The sequence below is a fragment of the Lepeophtheirus salmonis genome, chromosome Z (assembly GCF_016086655.4).
Source record: "Lepeophtheirus salmonis chromosome Z, UVic_Lsal_1.4, whole genome shotgun sequence".
Lineage (NCBI taxonomy): Eukaryota > Metazoa > Arthropoda > Copepoda > Siphonostomatoida > Caligidae > Lepeophtheirus > Lepeophtheirus salmonis.
The window spans coordinates 17,285,184-17,292,121 of NC_092584.1; positions in this window are offsets into that span (position 1 = coordinate 17,285,184).

Below are 6,938 nucleotides of genomic sequence, written 5' to 3' on the forward strand. Positions count from 1 at the left end.
TTACTTAATGATGATTAAACATCCAGTTTCTCTCTATTTTTTGTTGATCTGTGGTGGATGCGAATGGGGGAAGGATAAATATCTTAAGACAAATGAAAAAAAAATATAAAAAAAAATGTAAAGAAAAGTGTCGAAAAATGTACGGTATTTCACACATTAAATTTTTATTTAAGCATTTGTCCTTTACTTGCCATAATTATTTTATAAATATAATAATAAGGCTCAATTCATGTAGGTTGCATAGTTATTTATTAAGTAATTCATACTATCTTCAGCAGTAGAGCCTTGGACTGGGACTCACGGGCTTGCTAAATGTTCTTAGGACTCACCTAAATGTAGTATGAAAATTGATCTTGGTGAAATTTCCCGTCATTTAGTAACAAAATCACAACACCTCACCCCAACATTTTTTTATGCAATGGAAGGGGCCATCAAGCAGGTTAAAAACTACTCCCGTATTTAGGTCCCCTTCAAATACTTCAAAATGAATTTTAATCCCATGGGTTGTTGACAACTACATCAAGGATATCTTTCAGGGCAAAAACCTCTGATAGAACTTCATAGAGCATTTAGACTCCTCCAGATACTTGGAAAGGAACTCTGTGTCTCTATTCTCTGAAAAGAAACAGGTAAAATCCTCTAAATTAGGTGGTAATTTAAATCCGGACCAATTTTCCCCGACTAAACAATCATCATTGAATCATTCCAAATTCGGTCTACACCGATTCTACTAATGAATTCTTGATTACATCATATCTGCTTTAAATTGTACACATTAACCTAAGATAACGTCATATGATGTTATATGTGTTGCATACATCGAATTAGTAAAGCTCATAAATCCGCTGGATAAGAAAGAAAATAGGTTCATAGATAGAGTCCACCAAAATCATTTCGTATATTGGGACTACAAAATCCGACTAGGATTATAAAATAATTAAAAGTCGGTCTACGGGCTGAACCGCAATATCGGTATAAATCCCTCTAGAAAAAATCAGTTATGACCAAGTCTGAAAAAAAGTTTGGTCTTGGACCAAGACTCAACACAAATAGTCCTAGTGTAAATAAATTTTCTTGTTTACGTCATAAGTGAAACAACAGTGAAAGAGGAATTATTGATGAGTCATTCAATTCACTTGACATCCATTCAAAAATGGAAAATATTTTAGAATGAATTGTATTTATAACTTAACACTCTATAAATTTAAAGTATGACAATCAACCCCGTGCTCTTTAGGTATGTATATAGTTTTTAGATGAAGATTTACAGAACTCTCCACATTTCATTATCTTTATTGCATCATTTAAACCTCCCTTCGAAAAGGATAATAAAACAAGGTTCAAAATCAGCTGAGGCTAAGCCAATTCTTCCCAACTTTCAAATTCAATCATTTAACGGTCAAAAGAGTAATTAGAGGAAAAAAGAGAGAAACATCGCCAATCGTGCATTGTACATTAGACATTATTGGGAAATGTAACTATTTTATAAGTTCTGTAAACAAACGTTGAAGAAGGATACTTTTTGTACATCAAATTTGGGGGAAACCATTGCAAAAAACCTCAAACAATAAATGCTTTAAAAATAGACAAAAATTACAAACAAGATTTAAATATTTTTTTCGTTAGAAACTTTTTTCTATTATTATTATTAGGAAAAAAACCACCCCATTCGCATCACGAGTGATTTATTTTACCTTCTTTAAGGACTGACAAGTGGAAACGGATTGAATGGGACCGAAATAGTCTGGACTACAGTCCTCGGTTCTAAATAAGGACCGACACAACACTAGTTATGACTCCAAGATGGCCGACTTACAGAATGATGACATAACGTGAAACAACAACTAAAACCTAGTCACTCTAAAAAATCAGACTTAAAACGAGTCGAAATATAACTGTGGATTCAAAATAAGATGACACCATTTAATAACTAGAGCCTTCATTGCATTGCACATAAAAACTTGTTTAGACGAGTTCTTTATCACATTTTAATAAATACTTTTTTTTTCCAAAAGCTTAAAGAGTCTCATTTCAGTAAGCCTATCCCCATGTAAAAACATTCAAATTGGGAGTAACTCTTGGTTATACTCGTAGTTGTTGGAACATACATGTAAAAAGTACACTCAAAAGAGTAACCTTGCGCATAATTTTTCGTAGGCGGGTAAAATTTAAAATTGTATCCATTTATTTATTTAATAGCAAATACTTCAGTTTTTTGTCAGTTTTTTTGTTGTTAGTTTTTTGACATCATCTTCTGTCGTAAAACTCAGGAAGATGTGCTAACGATTTACGATTAGGTTACATGTAATAATACACTTTTTGTTTCCCTCACTCTCATTTATCTCCAAGGGTTCGGACACCAGTTTAAATATGGAGACAATTATGATAAAAATTGAGTCATAAAGTGTTCATAGCTAACGAAAAAAATATATATAAAGACGATAAAGGGACTTGATTAGTATGCCCTTGGTAACAGGACATTCAGCCAACCTGGATATCTACCCCTCGTTCTTTAACCCTCGAGCAAGTACCCACCAATCCTTTTATCCCCTAGGTTTTTTATCACTATTATTGAGAAGTACAGTTTATAAATGTTAGAGGGACAAAGTTATACAATAATTTTATGGTTTTTTGGCGTGGTTATTCACCTGCAAAACTTGTGGGCTGGGGTGTGTATTATAGAATATTAGAAGTGGTTATTTTTTAATACATAGTAGCAAACCTATTCTAGTTGTCATTGAAAGTAAAAAAGAATTATGAAGAATTGAATATAAAGTTTCCAAAAATGATATAATCTTCTAAATAACCATAAATTGTCGTACATATTCAAATTAAATATGTAATTTATCAAATTACATGTCTCCTTGAAAATGTAGAAATTATTTTGTCAAAATCATAAGGACAAGTAACTTGTGTACGTTTATATACAAACAAACCAGTCTTTATACAAATTAATTGATGAAAAATGTGTCTCCAACGTAGCTTTAAAAAGAATAGTTTTTGTATTATGTATAACTAATTCTAAATACTATAGATTAATAATTAGTTTATTATTTTTTTGTCAAAGTAAAAAACCTTGGTTTTTATACTTTAAATGAATTAAACCCGGAGTACTAAGTAAAAATGTACCCCATCAACATAAACACAAGATAAAATAAAAAAATTTAATACGTGACTGTAAATTACATTTGTATTTTTTTGACGAATTATTCACAGATTTTACTTCTAAACTCTTTGTACGTATTGCAAATTGCACTTACAGTAGTCCAAATTGATTCTCACAATAAAAAAAGAAAGAAAAAATGATATATATTAGGCTAGGGAAAAGTAGTATCGTGTTTCCCGCCCCTTTTTTTTTAAACTAAGTATATCTTAAGTATATAAATTTGAGATGTACACGGGGCCGATACTCTTTCAGTTCGTATTACACAACAGTGGTTCAAGTAATTTTTATCCTCGCTTCACACTACTGTACTCAACTCGCTCGTTTGAAGGTGTGGATCGAACAGAAGAGCCCAGCATTGATGGATAGGAGACAACAAGACATCCGCAGACAAGGCAAGGCTACACACATCTTTGTTGACGCCCCAGAAGGTCAGTGAGCTTTGAGGGGAATTTATTATGCATCCCCCCTACAGTCGAAGCCTGGCATTAACGCCCTCGGGGGTACACATTTGACCTCAATAGAGGCCTTTGAAAATTGATTGTCCCAGTTTTTTGCTAATAGGGAGATGGGCTTCTAGGAGAAGGGCATTATAAAGTTGAATTCTCGTTGGCAACAAGTGATTGAACGGAACAGGGCATACTTGGCTTATATTGCATGAGGGTTATATTTCTAATAAAGCAAAAATACACAATTAATTTTTTCTCAAACTAATATAATCTGTAAAGGTATTCTGTGTCAGAGAGTGCAAATAGATCCATCATTAGTTGACAGCCATATGAATTTTATTCCAAACTTACTTATAATAATAATGTGAAACTACTCTATAGATGATGTCAATATTCCATTGTTGTACTAAGGATATCAGCATGCTAAGTCAGCACGCTCTCTTTGTTCTACAGATGATTTAAGCCGATGAGCCCAATAATGAAAAAGATATACGAAATTACTTTAACCCCAACCTGATATAACACATATTACATTATGAATTGAGTAGATATTAAATTGAACATTGCAAATTTTTCAAGATATAGTACAGAAATAAATGATATTCAATTTAGGCAAAATGATCATAGCTGGAGGTGTGCACTTTAACAAGGCCCCCATTCTAATACTCTTGTTATTACAAGGATCCTTTATTAGAAATTTAACTACTTATTATGTGTAATGTAGAAAGGCATGGATTTTGAAGTAGAAATTCATGTTCCGAACGGTCACTTATGACCTATGTATAAAACACTATATCCTATTTAGAAAAATACCTAATCCATTGACATTATATTAGACCTTTGGTTTATTTGTCGCTTCTATTTTTAATCCTAGAGATGTTACAGTTGTTTTTCTTAATATCCGTTTTTTTGCCACCCTAGTTTCTGTTTCAAAGTCTTCAGTCTTAAAAAAGTATTTGCAATTGTATTTATTCATAAATATCAGCTGTATCTTCAAAGAGGACAAATTGTAAGCTAAAATAATTATGCACCAGAAGACCCCAAACGAGATTGCGAATGAACTCAAGATCAGCCGGATGGGACTCTTTGGCATTAACAAACGATTTGAAAACCAAGGAATTATATCTTGAAAGTCTGGGCAAGGTCGGAAACGAATATGAGGAATTAAGGGCATGTTTATGCGTGGCAAAAACCACCTTGCTAGAAATCCAGTGAGGACAATTTACGATATGGCCAAGAGTTGACGCTCTGAATGATCATTAAAGATGACTTAGGAGCAAGGGAAAAGAAAAATCTAATTCGACGTCCACAGAACATATAAAATTAAATTTCATCAAAGATAGATTAATAAAACAAAAGTATTAAATATTTTTTGGAAATAATAAAAAAAATTCTCAACTGGATTATTTGATTCGAAGTTTTGTTTTCTCATTTTTATTTTTCTTCTTAGCGAATTTTTTTCCAAAAAATCCTATATATGGGAATTATTTTTCAATGTTTCTACATATATGTACTGTGGAGTGTACGTGTCTTGATGATATTATGGCAATTTTGCTAGAAAAACACTGTTTAAAGTTAGAATGAGTAGTGGACCGCACTTGAACATTAACCGGGCTGACATGCCTCCCGCAGATTATAGGTTGGACATCTATGGTCTATAGCTAGGATTTTTTGAATGTGTCAAAGAACCTGTGACGTTTAAGCTACCCAATCTTAATCCTCTTTGATTAATCCATATATGCAAAGGTCAACCGAGCTACCTACAACAAGCTTTAATGATCTATTAGATCTTTGGCGTCCCCTATCAAGGCTTCATAGGCTGACTTGTCAGATAACAACCTCTGTAAGTTACGTGGTTCTGGAGACGCCCAACTGCTGGTAATGACCGAATGGACATTCGTGGATCATACTCAAGTGCCAGGTGTTTTTTTTTTTTTTGTAACTAATTGTGTATGCGTTAATATATCGAAATATGAATTAATTTCAATCACTCCACCTTCATTACTTATTGAATTAGTATGTGTTTGGATTTCAATGGACCACCCGGTACTTTTATTTTAAGCAAAATTATTCCTGAACTCTCCTAATGTCCTGCAATTAATATTATAAATAATTATCAACGATCTATCACGACTAAAATCCAAAATAGTAGCATAGATCATTCTGAAATTTTGCAAGTAGACGTATAAAATAAGCAGGCATGCACTTGTGATATTTTTTGGGCCTCCAAGATGCATAAGAGGCTATTTTATATCCCTCTCATTTTTTCTTCTATTCTCCCTCTGTTTCTTTGCTTCTACCTTCATTTTTTGTTTCTATTCCCCTCAATATTTCTTCCAATGTGGGCACCTTCTGACAGTATATGTATGTAATAAACCTATTTATATAAGTAATTAAGCAACAACCCTTGTTGTGAATAATACGGATCGAATATATGAGCTCATTCCGAGTAAATTAATTTGTTTCCCAAGAGGATATAAGAGAGGATTTGCTTTGGTAATATATTTGAAAACACAAAAGTAGATTTCAAAACAACATATTTTGTTTTCTTTGTTAGATATCAATTCAAAGGAAACAATAACTCTTCAATGTAATTGTGAGTGCAATTTAAATATAACCTCATATTATTCTCAAGTCACTTAAATTTAACACATTTGTTTTTCTTTGTTTCAAAAACACGTATTTTACTTATTATTTTGACTATATTGTATTTGATCGATTGATACACAAACATAACGTAATGGCTAGACTTGTATAAAATATGAACAAATAAAATCAACTGAAAATGAACATGATAATTCCATCAATTGGAAAAAAAGTTTGAGATCAGCTTAGCAGTCATGGCGTTTTGTTAGATCAGTTGAAAACATCCTTGAGAGAAAGGAAACAAAAACAAATCACCTTCAGCCTCAATTACAATCTCTATACTAGGCCAAAGGTAAATGCATGCCTTCATACCTTCGTCGCTTGTCAAATCCTGGAATTCCGTCTTGATCTGACTGATAAGTTCGTCTTTGGTGTTGCAGGACATTTGGTTTGTTTGTCTATTGATCCTGCTACGCACAAATCGGATTCAGATTGGTCTAGTTTGAAGTTCAAAAGTCTTAATACATGAATTTGTCAGAATTGTTTTGGATACATTTGAGAACTTTTTTTTGAGGTATGGCAGGGCATCAAGTCCTGTTGCCACATGTTAAACCTCCCTTGGTAGCCATGTCGATCCAGGGCTTCAACTTGGCCTCTAGTACATCCAGGTAGCCATCATTGTTGACCTTGAGACCTTGGGGGAACACATGAGGACGCACGAATTGTGTTTGGAGCTTACC